This window comes from Trichoplusia ni, chromosome 19 (genome assembly GCF_003590095.1).
Source record: "Trichoplusia ni isolate ovarian cell line Hi5 chromosome 19, tn1, whole genome shotgun sequence".
Taxonomy (NCBI): Eukaryota; Metazoa; Arthropoda; class Insecta; order Lepidoptera; family Noctuidae; genus Trichoplusia; species Trichoplusia ni.
The window spans coordinates 7,595,384-7,610,435 of NC_039496.1; the positions used below are offsets into that span (position 1 = coordinate 7,595,384).

General features: G+C 35.5%; 1 protein-coding gene across 3 annotated transcripts in view; it reads right to left on the reverse strand.

Moving 5' to 3' along the window:
- The window catches only part of LOC113503490, a 183,976-nt gene that overhangs the window by 50,945 nt on the left and 117,979 nt on the right, over positions 1-15,052 (reverse strand). For all 3 annotated transcript variants that reach the window (XM_026885496.1, XM_026885497.1, XM_026885498.1), the window contains one exon: positions 8,813-8,858. The gene's annotated coding sequence lies outside the window, so the exon portion shown is untranslated. The remainder of the gene's footprint in view (positions 1-8,812; positions 8,859-15,052) is intronic.

The following is a 15,052-nucleotide window of genomic DNA, read 5'->3' on the forward strand; positions in this document are numbered from 1 at the left end:
GCGTACAAGCTCGGTTATACTTAATGCATGTTGTTCTATCAAAGTTGCGGGCTCGCGTCCCGAACTTTGTAGTAATGCATGTTCTTTGTGTAACATCAAAGTTGCGGGCTCGCGTCCCGAACTTTGTAGTAATGCATGTTGTTTGTGTACCATCAAAGTTGCGGGCTCGCGTCCCGAACTTTGTAGTAATGCATGTTGTTTGTGTACTGTCAAAATTGCGGGCTCGCGTCCCGAACTTTGCAGTAGGGTTTATCAGAGCTACGACGTCTCGCGAAGAGCCCGATCTTCGAGCTAAAGTCTCTCGTACCCGCTCGGTTCATGCATGTCTTTAGTACTTCGCATCATCTCACATCATATTTGTGTCCTTGTTCACTGAACCTAAAATCAGAGAAAACCTCACCTGTTGGCCCCCCTCTTTGAGGTTATGGGTCAGTGTTCCATCGTTTATATTCCGTAATTTGGGGGCGCCCACAATTTAACATCGAGCGTGGAGCATCGCGTACTAGCTCGGTTATACGTAATGCATGTTGTTTTGTGTACTATCAAAGTTGCGGGCTCGCGTCCCGAACTTTGCAGTAGGGTTTATCAGAGCTACGACGTCTCGCGAAGAGCCCGATCTTCGAGCTAAAGTCTCTCGGACCCGCTCGGTTCATGCATGTTTTTAGAATTTCGCATCATCTCACATCATATTTGCGTCCTTGTTCGCTGAACCTAAAATCAGAGAAAACCTCACCTGTTGGCCCCCCTCTTTGAGGTTATGGGTCAGTGTTCCATCGTTTATATTCCGTAATTTGGGGTTCCATCCCACGGCGATGAACCTAGGGCAAGGGCTGCGTACACGCATCCTGCATTAACTCCGCAGCGCCTTTATAGTCTCGAAGATCACTTTTAAACATCTTGGCCAGTATTTTCAAGGCTTTTGTATCACTTGGCAATACTTTTTCGACTTGAAATATGCCAAAAACTATTTAAATAACGTAATTATAGTGTAATTAACAAAATCACCACGATGCCGTTAAGTCGCGAAAAAAGAAAGTGACGTTTAGTTGTGAGTTGCCATAGACTAAAAAACTTTTTTTCTTTTTTTTATTCTCTGAAAAAATTCGCGATGCCACACAGTAGCGAATGGGAATACTACTCTGTTAATCAATTATATTTCAGATCAACATGAAATAAAATAACACATTACCCCCGACCACCATTCAACTTAATTTAACACCCGACATTTCTATTAACATACAAATAGGTATTTAACTTAGACAAATATAAATTTATTAAGCTTTGCTTAATGTTATTGTTTAAAATACGATAGGCCGCAGCCGTGTCGACCTTAATTTACCAACTGGCCGCAAATACAAAGAAGAATTAATACCTTGATTATTTATTTGAGTTACTCGTAACAAATTATGTTGTGGTATTTGCTTAGTGACAGTTGCGAGCATTCGCGTCAATAAGCAAGCTCACATCTACTAGTTTTGCGATTCTGTTTTTTTTCTTTTTCGGCGATTGTATATGGCGTTCCTTGATGTTGACGCAAACTTTTACATACTCATTTTTGTATCCGTGCGAATTTTCGCAGTTGTACAGAATTTTGCGCGAATTTAACAAGTGGATAGGTACTATTTCATTATCAATTTATTGACCGTGATTCTAGGTTTTAGGAAAATGCGTTTATTATTTTTAACTATTATAAAACGAGCATAACACACGTATTGATTTACAGGTAATAGGAAATGTCGAGGATTCAGATTGCCTATAACAAATCTTATCAGATAGCAGTTCCTTGGGCACGGTCTTGTAAGGGCGTCAATAAATTTAGACTTATATCGATCAGAATATCAATAGACTGATTACAATAAACTTGTCATAATAAAACCAATCCCTTTAGAATGTCTTTACGTCTTAAACGGAATTCAAAACCTTAAAAAAAACCTCAAGAAAATATGCGATTTTAAGGCAGTACTAAAATCGAAACATCCTTCATAGTAATTAAGAAACAGAAATTTCAATTTATCATTTAATATAACCATTTTACGGTATACAAGAAAGCAGTAAATAACATCAATTTAAAGCTTATGAATCTTTTAAAAGACGATTACACACGGCGGCCATTTTTTCTTCCTGTGTATCGCAAATTGACCAATAAAATCCTTTAATTGAGACATCGAGAGGCATACATTCGGATACGAATCTTGATCGCGTACGCGGTACATGTGAAAACACAAGTGTTCATTATATAATTTATTTCATTTTCATTGAGTTATTGAAGACAGTTTTTTTTATCGGAATTAAAATAGTATTGGCTTAATTTAAAAAGTTCAACATCATTGTTGTTATATGTTTATGATGTTATGACTTTACAATTCATGACTTGCGATTTTTTAAGTGTGTAGAACTATCTGAGGTCTTAGCAACACTATCGATAAATAAATAGAAAATATAGCGTTTCCATTACAATTTGTTAGGTTAATTTAGAACATGCTATTTGATGGCACTTCGACACATAAACTTTTCTGTAGTGTGTGTGTTAGTAAAGAATGACAGAAAAAGAACAGAAATAGTTAATTTAGCGTCAGAATAACACAGACTCGCAATGAGTCTGTGTATCGTTATTATTATTTTATGTATTTTTATAGGTCGAATGCGGATAGATAGGATTTAACGGGTCCCAAACTTATCATAATATGTATATAAGAAAAAACTTTAAATATAAAGACTATGATTGGTCACGTTATATTTCAATGGTTTTCAATTAGCATGTCTTTTCTAATATGAATATTTAAGTATAGAAGTTAAAACAAAATGAATAATTATGTTTGACTAGCTTTCAGCCGTCACTTTATCACTTGTCGCTGCTAAAATTAGTAAAATACCCAGCCTAATACAAATTAGTAATTTTTAACGTCTTTCCTTTCATGTCATTTAATAAATATTCAAACAAATCAGTCTATATCAGTCCACTTGCCCAAGTTGCGCTACAACACCCAATCCTCCGCCTTATGCATCCAATCCCATCCCTATTCGCATAAAACCATGTTTTTTTTATTAATATGATTTAATTTAATTAATCCTAAATGAATGCATTTTGAACCGATCAGTACGTTATCTAGAACGAAGCGAGAGGAGCCACTCCCCGATGGCTATCGCGATTACGAGCGGCTACAGGTGAACCGGCTTGTTTCACTCGCGACACGATTAATGTGCATGTCTTACAATGCTAGCTATGTTCACGTGTTACTATGTATCCGAGTTACTGGAGCTTCGAATTAAGTAGTGTATTGAATTGTTGCGGGAATGTGGAAATTGTCGTTTTGTGTATGTGTAGAGGTTGCTGTTGTAGATGTAATACGCGGGCTTAATCCTTGTCCGTTAACTTTTAAGAAATGATTTACGTTTATGAAGAATGTGGACTGATTGCTGGATTTTGAATCACCAATTTTGACCTCTCTAAAGAATTGATTGGGTTTGCACGTGATTTGATTTTTTTGAACCCGCGCTAAATAAGGATAAAACGCCATAAGCAGGAGCTTAAACAAATAATTGACGTAAAAATAGCGTACGATAAGCAATTGCTCACAGATTTATCATAAAAACTAAAACAACATTGAAATCTGATAGACAGCCGCGGCACTTAGAGTAAATTCCCACAAAATCAATTAAAAATAATCACCTGCCTTGAATAAAGTGACATCGTTTTGACACTTTAATAGAAATAATTATGATTTTACACTTATCAAGTGAATAACAAATATAATTATGTATTTAAAATAGTTACAGGTTGTCGGAGTGTTTACGAGCCTGGTTGTAACCATTTCGCCAAGGTAGTTTACGAGTTGTACGGAAATACATTGCATACGGTAACTACTTGCTACAATATAATTTACTTCGCTATGTACTAAGTTCTGTTATAAGTAATTGAAATCAACAATGTTGTTGGGATGATCGGAATACGTTTGGTCGGTTTGGTGCCATTTTTGATCAGGTCATTGAGTAAAAGTGAAGGACAGACAATAAGTGATAGGTAAAAAAAGATTTAAGAGTATATAATATTTCTACATTTCTGGATTCTAATTAGGGTAACCTAAATTTAAATAGCTTTAAAGATAGAGCTGCATAATAAATTGTACAAGTTGTCCTACGTTGATTCTTAATTTGGAATACCAAGAATCACGTGGATCAAGTGGAAGACTGGTCATTCACCAAAGTCTTCACAGCACTAGATTCAAACTGACAAAGAAACATTAATCAGGCCAGAGGTAAAGAGACCGACCCTAGAGAGAGACTGCTATATTAACCATAGAACTACGTATCAAGTAAGTCCAAGTCACGACGTTGAAATGTAATCGTCAAATCAACTCCAAACCTACGTCGTTTGCTAATCGTGCGTTTAAAATTAAACTGTTTTGACTCGTGCGACGTAAGCTGTTTATAAATAGGTCCAGATTTGCTCATGTTGTGTCTAAAACACAGCTTTCCTAGTTTAGACATCCAAGTGTTGATTGTTTGGCAGTTTGCACGTGATTACTAACGAGACCGCATAAGTAGGAAGTCGTATTGCTGAACAATTTGTTGCAGATAAACTCATGGAGGAAGCAGAAATAGAAATGTTTAACAATATATTACCTACAACATTTTTAAAGCGGAACCAAAATTTAAAAGCATATCCATAAATAAGGCACGCAAGTTCATCGGTGCAATAAATTTAGAGAGATCCGCGGGAGACTGTAACGGCACAATAAAAAGATCGCGAGGTGATGAATAAAAATGTGGGTGCAGAACATGACATGTTCGGATTTATCGATGAGAGCGAGTGAGCGCGGGCGACCACCGGCCGCGAACATTACCTACCACATGAAGCGTGCCATAAACATGAACATCTTCTGATAATAAATTTTGAATTCTAATGGTTGACGCGAAATTGTCTAATGGTTTTATAGATACGGACACATGTTTAGGTACTTTGTGTTGAAAGAGGATTAAAAATTGTTTAAAAAAAATGCCGTCTTTGTTAATGTAAGTGGGAAACTGTTAGTAAACTTTCCCATATCTGGAACATAACTAACATCCATATTGGTCGGTTTTTTCAAAAAGTTCTGAAAAGATATATGCTGACCAACAAGACTTATACTTACGATTGATTTATTTTTTATTAAACCCTAGGCCACTTTAAATCAAGCCGAAAGAACTATAAAAAAATTTCAATCTAAGCCTGGCAACGTTTTTCTCAACCGCGACCGCAGACGATGTCTTTCATCACTTGACGGCTCACGATTTATCGCCTATAAATGTAACGTGCATCGCGAAACGGTTTTGAACGTAAGTGATAATAGTAGGAAGCTTTCTTATGCAGAATGTTAGTGAAATGTGGGCCAGTAATAAAGTGAAGATTATGATGCATTATAACTGCGGTGGGTCTTCACTGAAGGACGCGAGTTTAAATCCGAAAGCATTTTTGTTTTAAATAGGTGTGAAGTATGTATTGTAAATTATGATGCCTGTGGTAGGTCGGATTTAAACAGGAATTATATATAGAACTCATATTGTACCGACAAGGTGATTGCTACAGCAGTTGCTAGGTCTGTTTATAAATTGAATCCAGTTACAGCTGAACAAGGGAATAATAACGATTGAGAAATGACAAATTGTAACAAAATACTATTTTAATTAAACGTTCAATTCTGAAAATTTAATCAACCAATCTGTGTCAGTGCAACAAATTAATAAAGCTGAACTCACCGTGTAAATGCCCACTCACCACATTAAGAAAGGAGCTAATCAAATCCTTAACCCAATGCCTGAAGCAAAAGCTCAATAAATTTAATTGAAAATCAAGTCTATGAATCATTTGACGGCTCCAACATGGTTGAGCGGCAAAATTGCCGTGTTTGTGGACTGTCTAGCTATCAATCATAGATAATTGCTCGCAAGTGCCTGTTATTCTATTAACTTAGCGAAACATTTAATTATTACGGCTTTATCAGCGGATTTGGTTTAGTTTGCTTATTTCGGGCAATGTGAGGCAGTGAGCAATAAAACTAATTCATTAGATGTTCTGCGTGTTGCTGGTATTTGGTTTTATTTGGTCAATGATATTAACTGCTATCCAATAAGTATATCAAAATACCTATGGAGAAGGTAGCTAGTCGTTTAAAATGGATCTTTCCTAAAATAAATATTTTATTTGTAGACAGATGAGTTGTCTGTACCTAATTTTATTTTATTAAATCTCAGGCAGCCTTAGCACTTTTCTTATTCATCATCATCATCATCATCATCATCCACAGCCTTTATCCTCCCACTGCTGGGCATAGGCCTCCCCTTTTTCGTGCCAATTTCTACGGTCCTGTGCTAGCCTCATCCAGACTCGACCCGAGACCTTTATAATGTCATCGACCCATCTTGCTCCCGGACGACCGACGCTTCTTTTGCCTTGTCTTGGCCACCATTCTGTCACCGCCTTAGTCCACCTGCCATCACTTCGTCTGGCCAAGTGGCCTGCCCAGCTCCACTTCAGCCTCGTTATTGTGTCACCGACGTCTCGAACTTTGGTTCGTTTTCGGATATCCACATTACGGACTCGGTCTTGGAGTTTGATGCCTAGCATAGCGCGCTCCATGGCTCTCTGTGCTACTTTAATCTTATGGACAGCCTCATGTGTAAGCGTCCATGTCTCGGCACCATAAGTCATAGTGGGCAGGACGCACTGGTTAAAGAGACGAGTTTTAAGACACTGTGGAATTTGGCGAGACAAAGCATCATTAAATAACTATCGACCCATAAGCCTTTTCTTATTAACATAAACTATTTTTGAAAGGCTAGTTTTTCCGAGTAGGTTCTCTATAAATAAAAAATCACGAAGCATTATTTCTATCTTTCTGATGACAGATCTACGATACGAAGCCATAATCAGATTCAATATCGAAAAACATTTTTTTATTCCATTGAAAAACTACATGTAAATCAAATACAACCTTGCCACTTTACAACAAGGTTTAAAATTGAATTAAAGCAATTTTTCACCCGCAATGTTTAATGCATTTGATTGGTAGGAGATGACAGAATGGTTAAACATTGGCGCCAATTTGCACCAATCAAAATTGTTGTTTAAACTTGACCTTTGAATCGGAGAAATGTGCTTGACGTGGAACAATGAATTTTAATGTGTCCATGAACGAGCCGCACTTCATGTAATGCCCATAAATTATGCATCAATGGTCCATTCAAGTCTACCATCAAAGTCAGTTAGTAAAATCTTCGGTGCAAGATCAGTGTTCTTAACAATAATAAATGGCGAGAACTTATCTTAACCGCTGACATAATTTCTAGCTTTTAATTGTAATTATATCGTTTTACTGAAATTCATTACCCACATGGACAATTTGTTTAAATATTGGTATTACGCATCGTAATGTTAATTTATTTAATAAAAAATATGGAGAACTTATTTACATGGTTACTAAATTATTTCAAAATTTCCAATAACTTTAAGAATTCAAACTTATCCAACTTCATAAATTTCAAATAAGTTATCAAATTGATAACGAACGTCAAATCGTTGTGGCAACTTGTAAGCTAGTCAGCAACTAATCAGTCAATCAAAGATCTTATCGGGGCGGCAATAATCATGTCATACATCGAGCATTAGAACAATTAACAATTCATTATACCGCTTTACAAGGTAGTACGGCGATCACAATTTGTACTGACATTCAGTTGATTCGGTCCCATATACGGTCTGGCTTATCGTTTGATCTAGCTTATTGAATTAATAACTGAGAATTTCTATAGCTACATCATTCATACAAAGTACAACTTCTATTTGATTTCGTAAATGATTTACTAGTTTGTGTACTACTTCAATATTATTCATAACCTAAGGTAGTTTCCTAATTATTGGAATTTTGATAACAGAAACAGAAAGAAAGGAACAGTTAAAACCAAATTCACCAACTAAATAATACCGCTTTAAACAACATTAATTTGTATTTAGGGTTAAGTACAACTCTGACAAAATTCGAAAATAATGACATGAAAACAAAGGAAAAATCTATAGTCGGAGTCACTTGTAATGACCACTTAGAGTGTCTTAGAGGCTTCAAAGTGAATCGCTACAATGCGTAAAGTCTTAACAAAAATCTAAATTGAGACGTGAAGAAAGCGGCAGTCTGTCTCAATGAAAGTGGAGCTAAAGAAAAAAGAAGCGAAGACAAATTAACAGGAACGTTTGTCACATCGTTTGTCAACGCTGTTAACTGGTTTAGTCATGGCACTGTTATTATTGTAATGGATGTCGGGAATTCCGAAGTCGTTATTGACGTTGATTAGATTGAGTTAGCTTTAAACATTTTGTTTCATACTGTAATTGGTTTTAGATTGTGTGAAAGCTTTAAGTCTGGTGGGCTCATGTTCATGAAGATGTATATATTTTTAAACATTGTTGGAATTAACTTCAATATCAATTATTTGTTCATATCAATATTCTGAAAAAAATGTCATAAAAGGTTCTAAAAAGCGTGTCATTGTTTACAATAAAATTCTTGTTCATAAATAAAATATGCGATGGCTAGATTTCTCAGTACTCGTATGTTTATCGTCATATGTCTATGCGTAAATTGATGCACAATAAGTCAATAAGCAAGTCATATATAGTTTCATAAACACAATTCTTCCAACCATTACCATGACTTCTTATTGTAATTTTATAGAGATTTATGCTGATCGATCTGACATTTGCAATTTTTTTATTTTCTGCATTCAATGCCAAAGCAATAATTGGTAATAACGACAGTACCAAGAAGTTAATGATAGATACCTTTGTAATTTTGTTCTTCTTAAGAGGTCAAGCGTTTGTGATGTATCTGAAACAAGGAGAAATATTTTAATTAGTTACAATAGTTTTTAATGGGACGCAAATGATAAAGGACGTCATTTTAATGTCCTGCCTGTTATTCTTAATGATGAATAAATGAGGTAGAATTATGGAAACTTTATGTTGCTTCCGTATGAAGAAAAATAAGTCATTAATTTATCATCACATGACACACAATATGACAAGCTACATAATATAATGTTTGAATAAACTGTTATTTGTGTAACCACGTTAAACAATGGCAATTTAGACGCAGACATTCATTACAAAGCCATAAACTAAAATATAATTTTGGATATACCATTAAACTCTGTAACAACAACAGCTATACATTCATCTAATAAAGCTAAAAGCGAAATCAACACAATCCTAGCCACCTTACATGGATATTCTGTTTATTATAATCAGAAATCGTGACTCCAGTCCCAGATATAATCGTTTGACACCTAACTAGCTTCCTTGGTTAAGGACGCCAAATGGCCCACCTGTTAACGAGTTTAAATTCGTAATAATATATGTTACGAAACTCTGAATTAAGGTATTTTGTTGGTAATGATGTATTTAAACGCGTCACGAAGCTATGGAGATGAACATGTTGTTTCGGAAGGCGGTAATAGATGTGTTACCTCTCTGCAGTGGAAGGCACTTGATTTATATCTTTTAACATTAATTGTCAGTAGACCGCTTAATCTCTAGCTGAAATTGGATTTTTAATTTACACGCAACTTTCGTTTGGCTTTGAGCATATTTTGGCTAACACTTTTTTTTTGTTTAGGCGGGGGCATCCTCATAGACACCCACTCCCTCGGGGGGGGGGGGAATGGGTAGTGTCAGACTTTTACTGACTAAACCTGAACCGCCGTGCTAAGTCATCCGCGTTTTTGTGTCGGTGTATGGCAATGCGTTGCAATCCTTCATACACTGACCACGGGGTATTTTGGCTTACCTACTTTTAAAGCTGCGAGAGACTTTTTACAGGTATTCAAAATTGCGTTGGACAATATATCACCCTATATAGCCGCAGACTTATTTTTACAACCTGCACGTTTCACTATTTGTAATTCAGACACGTGTCTCTTTTAAACATCTACGCAGAAAGTTGCCCATATGGTTTTAATTCCATTCATCACCAAATTTCAATTATCTATTATTTACACCATAAAGTCGCAAATACAATAAAATCCCCTACATATTACGAAACTGAAATGAGTTTTGACAGTTCATAAGTGAGTTTACAAACACGCTGCCAAGTTTTCTTAATACTGATGTTCTCGATGTATTATATTTCCGCAATACACGTGGTACTTGCTGCAATACTAACTGCGATATTATTACGTGTGGTCTCGGCTGTAAATAGATCATCACATTAATTTTAAAAGCTGTCTTTGGAATTCAACACATCATGTTAACCCACTTCTCGGAGCTTACTTGAAATCCCAGTTAGTGATATATATTTCCAGTCTCCATCTTACAACCCATTTATTCCTAGATAATTACCGCTACGGCCGATTATGCTTCGTGCGATACCGTACCACCATGAAAACCCATTTGGCAAATTCGCCGGAATCAAAATAGGAACCTTCACGTACCCGCAACTGATAAATTTAAATTACTTCACTGACAACTGTAACAAACAACGCAGCGGGAGCTCTTTGCGGTGTTGTACCACCTTAACATTTGTAGTCACCGGATTTGAAGCTTTAACACTAGTTTCATAAAGCACACAATTACCTTAAAGTTCATTAACATTTACATTTTATATAATAACCTTTTCAGTAGGATTTAAACTTTCTAGACATACACTTATAGTCCAAATTTGGTTGAAGCCTCTTAAGTTGTGTAGATAGGTCTATTGAAGTCCATTTAACAAAATATCACTCCTGAGCCGTACAAAGTTATACAGTAAATGCAATTCAAACATTATGATTTGTGATAATTATACTTAAATGCAAACGTCAAGTGCATGGTATTCATAAATCATGAGGATAAAGTAAGCACGAACGATGGATTTAATCTTAGACAAATATACATGTGCTCCCTAGACTGGTAGTTTGTTCAGACAAATATTACGTACAACATTAAAATGGGCATGGGATAAAATTTATTTTTATGGATACATTATACCAGTTAAATAGATTATTTTAAGATTTAGGTCTTAATTTTAAAGCCATTATTAACATTTTAACAGACTCATGGAAGTAAACAAGATAAATCACAGTTAACGTAATATACGAGTACGAACATTGTTTCCTTTAAAACCGCTAAACGCTTGTAAGTTGTTGTTAATTGGTATTGTCGTTTTTGGCACACAGCTTTCACTACGTCAGACGTCCTGCTGTTAAGTAGAACCGAACAACGTTAATAGGTTAGTAATAAATAATTTCATTGGCAAAGCTAAGTGGGCCTTTAGAGATCTATATCAATAAATCGCTAAACAAAAGCAACGAAATAGTAAACCTAAATGTTCTTAGTGAATTTGATACTTAAATCTACCGCACATCACGGAACACGGACCAGTAAAGATGTTAAACAAGGATCAAAAGTGGTCAGCGATTACACAAAAATCCAATTCAATTATCATGTCTTTTGTGACCTAAAAGCCGCCTTTGTAACCCATATCCAGTCCGAGTACTCGGATAATCAGTTTCAATATTTGTTCTGCAATTTGTTTACCCTCCATATTGTAGAGGAGGCGCCCTCTAGTGTTACATCCAATGTTTAAGTTTATTTCATGAGAAATTTCGTCAGGACATCGTGGGAACGCTGGCATACCGCAAGGGTCAATATTGGCCCATACAATTTCATTGTCAAGTTTTTGGTAGCTCTAGTGTTGTATCCAAACAAAGTTGTTGCTGCTATCCGCTTTTACACCTACGTTAGCGTGATGTTTATATTTGTGATTAGTCTGTGTGTCGCCCTGCCGATATATAATGGTAAATAATGCATTGTTGTGGGTCAACTTTTATGACTTCGAGCTTGGGATTCGTCATGGGTGGCTTGTGCGCTTTAATCTTTTTTTCAGTACGTTTCGTATCAAGTGTTATAAATTAAATGCTTGATTTTATGGTTATTGAATTTTGATTAAGATTTTATATTGTTAGTGAGATGTATAATGCCGCGATTATCACCAACAGTCATAAAATGGCTTTGCTTCATGATAACCTGTAGCAAGTTGTGTACAAGCTTAACAAATATATTTTTTATTCATTTAAAGGTGTCTGCTCAGTTTATCTGCTCAAGGTGTGTGACAAGAGACACTTGTCTCGGTCTCCGCAGCATCCCAACTGTCTGCACCATCATTACCATATCGACATGTAAATTTAATTGAAAGAGCATATAAATCTAGCATTAATTAACCGTTTGATATTAATTTAATCAATTAGTTTCTAAATTCCGTACGCTATCGAATTAGGTATCGTATAATGAGTGTGATTGATACGTGGATTGTTGGGATTAATCTGTTACGTTTGTTGTTTCGTGTGAATGTGAAGGACTTAAGTAAAGGGCTGGTGAGTGCGCGGTAGTCTTGTTCGATAGTTGCTCGGGATTGTACATGTTCAGAGCGACTTGACTCTTGTAAGCTTTGAATGATTGTTACTAATTTTAATTTAATTTGTTTAGACCATGAGTGCTTGAAATAGGGAATCAAGTGAATAACTTTTCAATAAGAATAAAGAAATATTTTTAGGCAGAGAATAAACATACAATAATTTATAGACTTATTCTTGTACATAGATTCTCGTGGGTTTGACTGGTTGTCACGAAGATATTTTAACTGAGGATACGTCGATTTTGTTACGTCATCGATCTTTTTATTATACTTGTTACAAATTGCAATGTAGGGCGGTGTGTTGACAGCCTGCCGGCCTGTCAATTACGCGTGTTCATTCGATTAGCATTCTTCACGCTCACACTAATAAGTGAGCACAAAAACTTAGTTAGCGCCGAGCGAAATATCTTCGACATCGACAGTTGATTGCGTATCGTTAGATTTATATACCTACACGAGTTCTCTGAGTTTACCTGTTACATAAATAATTATGTGCAAGGTTTCCTAGTTAAGTGACTTTTTTATGGTGACAGGATGATTTATTTAGATATCTTGTTATTTAAAGGTAGCTAATCGATAAATTAGTGACGACAGACAGGTCTAAGACTAATATGTTGGAATATCGTGACGTTCTCACTACTAATGAAGTAAATAAGCTTGTGTATAACGATGCTTCTTCAAAACAAGACGACGTACAAGTATTTAATTGAAAAACAAAAATAACTCCTACTGATAAACAACCTGACACGTTTATGTAAAGTTGATACAAAATAATGAATAGTTGCCAATCATGACATCAATTTATTATACTAATAAGAAAACACTTACAGGCGCCACGTTACGCAAACGTTCGCAACTAGTTATTATAGACAGTATTAATCATAAACGTTCTGGTTACTCGTTGCAATTACTTGGTAAATTAGTTTCCATCACTTCCATGTTAGTAGCGAGTGATGGGAATGACAAAGTGTTTTAATGGCTTGTCATTCCATATTAGAAAGCTTACTAATGTTATTGTAGACAGGGGTTTGCAGTCTATTCAGAGTGTACAACGACTTGAGAACCATGCAAATTCAATTGTCGAGCAGTTTTAAAGGCTTACGTCGACATTGAAAAGAATATTCTCATTCTGTTATAATTTCAATATCCCTAAACTGTAGGTACTGTATAATGTTACTTAATCTCCTCTAACAACATTTTAATTTTATTTTTTAACATGAAAAAGGATCGTGTGTAAATAGGATTTATGGTAACGGTTTATAGATTGTATGAAATTAATATTTTCCATAAATAATGTAATATTTTTAGGAATACGAATCGTATTCGACATCAAAGAACCAATGAAACTCGAAACCAATGTGTATTCGAACCAAAAGATTTGTAACAAGGAAATTAAGTCGATAACACAAAACATCGCGACATGCAACAGTAGTCATAATATTTACAATAATGCGTTTGACAGACGTGGGAAGCGAAAACATTGCTTAAGCCAGTCAAGAGCCACTCTGTGAAGCAAACTTGATGATTTTGAGACTTAAACAGATTGTTGTCGTTTGGGGACTTAACTAGCGATGAGAGCCCAAAGGTCTCGTTTACGATTTGGACCGTCAAGTGTCAGAACTATTTCATCATTGGAATGGAATTTAGAACAATTGGGAATACATCATACTTGATCGTGTGTTTTAAAAGTATGCAGGTTTATGGTTAGTATGTTGATTTAGTATCTCCTATATCTTATAACAAACCTGAGTTTCTTGTTCTAGCTAAGGTGCTAGTCGATGCATGAAACTGATGATCCATAATTATTCACGTCATTGAGGCATGTATTAAGTCTGTCCTTGAAAGAGTTTTAATGTCTGTTTGTTCACGTGAAGGACCATATACTAGTTTGTCTCTACCCTAAATAGTACCAATTCAAATATATCCGTCTCAAAAGCCATCACATAAAAAGTCCTTTACCACGATCTCTCTATATCCAAACTTCCTCGAATAATGTGATCTATCGACTTGGTCATAATCAAATTAAATATTGTGTAGACCAATAAAAATGGTCGCTTCTCTTATTATCGCGTTTCACACTTGACCGGAGCCCTATAATTACTGGAGTTCTCATAGTTTGAAGGGGTTTGTGTTGGAGTAGTAATAGGGTGCTACACATTTGGTAAAACGAACTTCCCTTCACACTTGTGAATGAAACTATTTTATTAGAACATTCGTTGTTTTTATGAGGAATGGTATTTAAATTATGGGTTTCACACGCAGATGACTTTTTGTGACTACAAGGAGTTTGGTTAAGGGTTAAGGCATGTAGAATGTGTTTATTTTATTAAAAAATCAATATGGTCCCAAATTGGGACTTATGATGATAATTAGCCTAAAGAAGAAGCAGATATTTTACCCAATAAATAGTAGGAAGAAGGAGTAGGTAGGTACTTATGTAAGTCACTTTTAGGAATTATTTTCATAGCTTCATTTAACATTAACGGGACTTCAATGGCCCTAAAATCAAAAAGAATAAAACATCACTAGCCTACCTTGAACAAGCACGGCACGATGAAAACAACGGTGATCCTTAAATTCCTTTAACTTATCAAAACATTATTAAATACTTAAAAGGATAATTAAGCAATAAA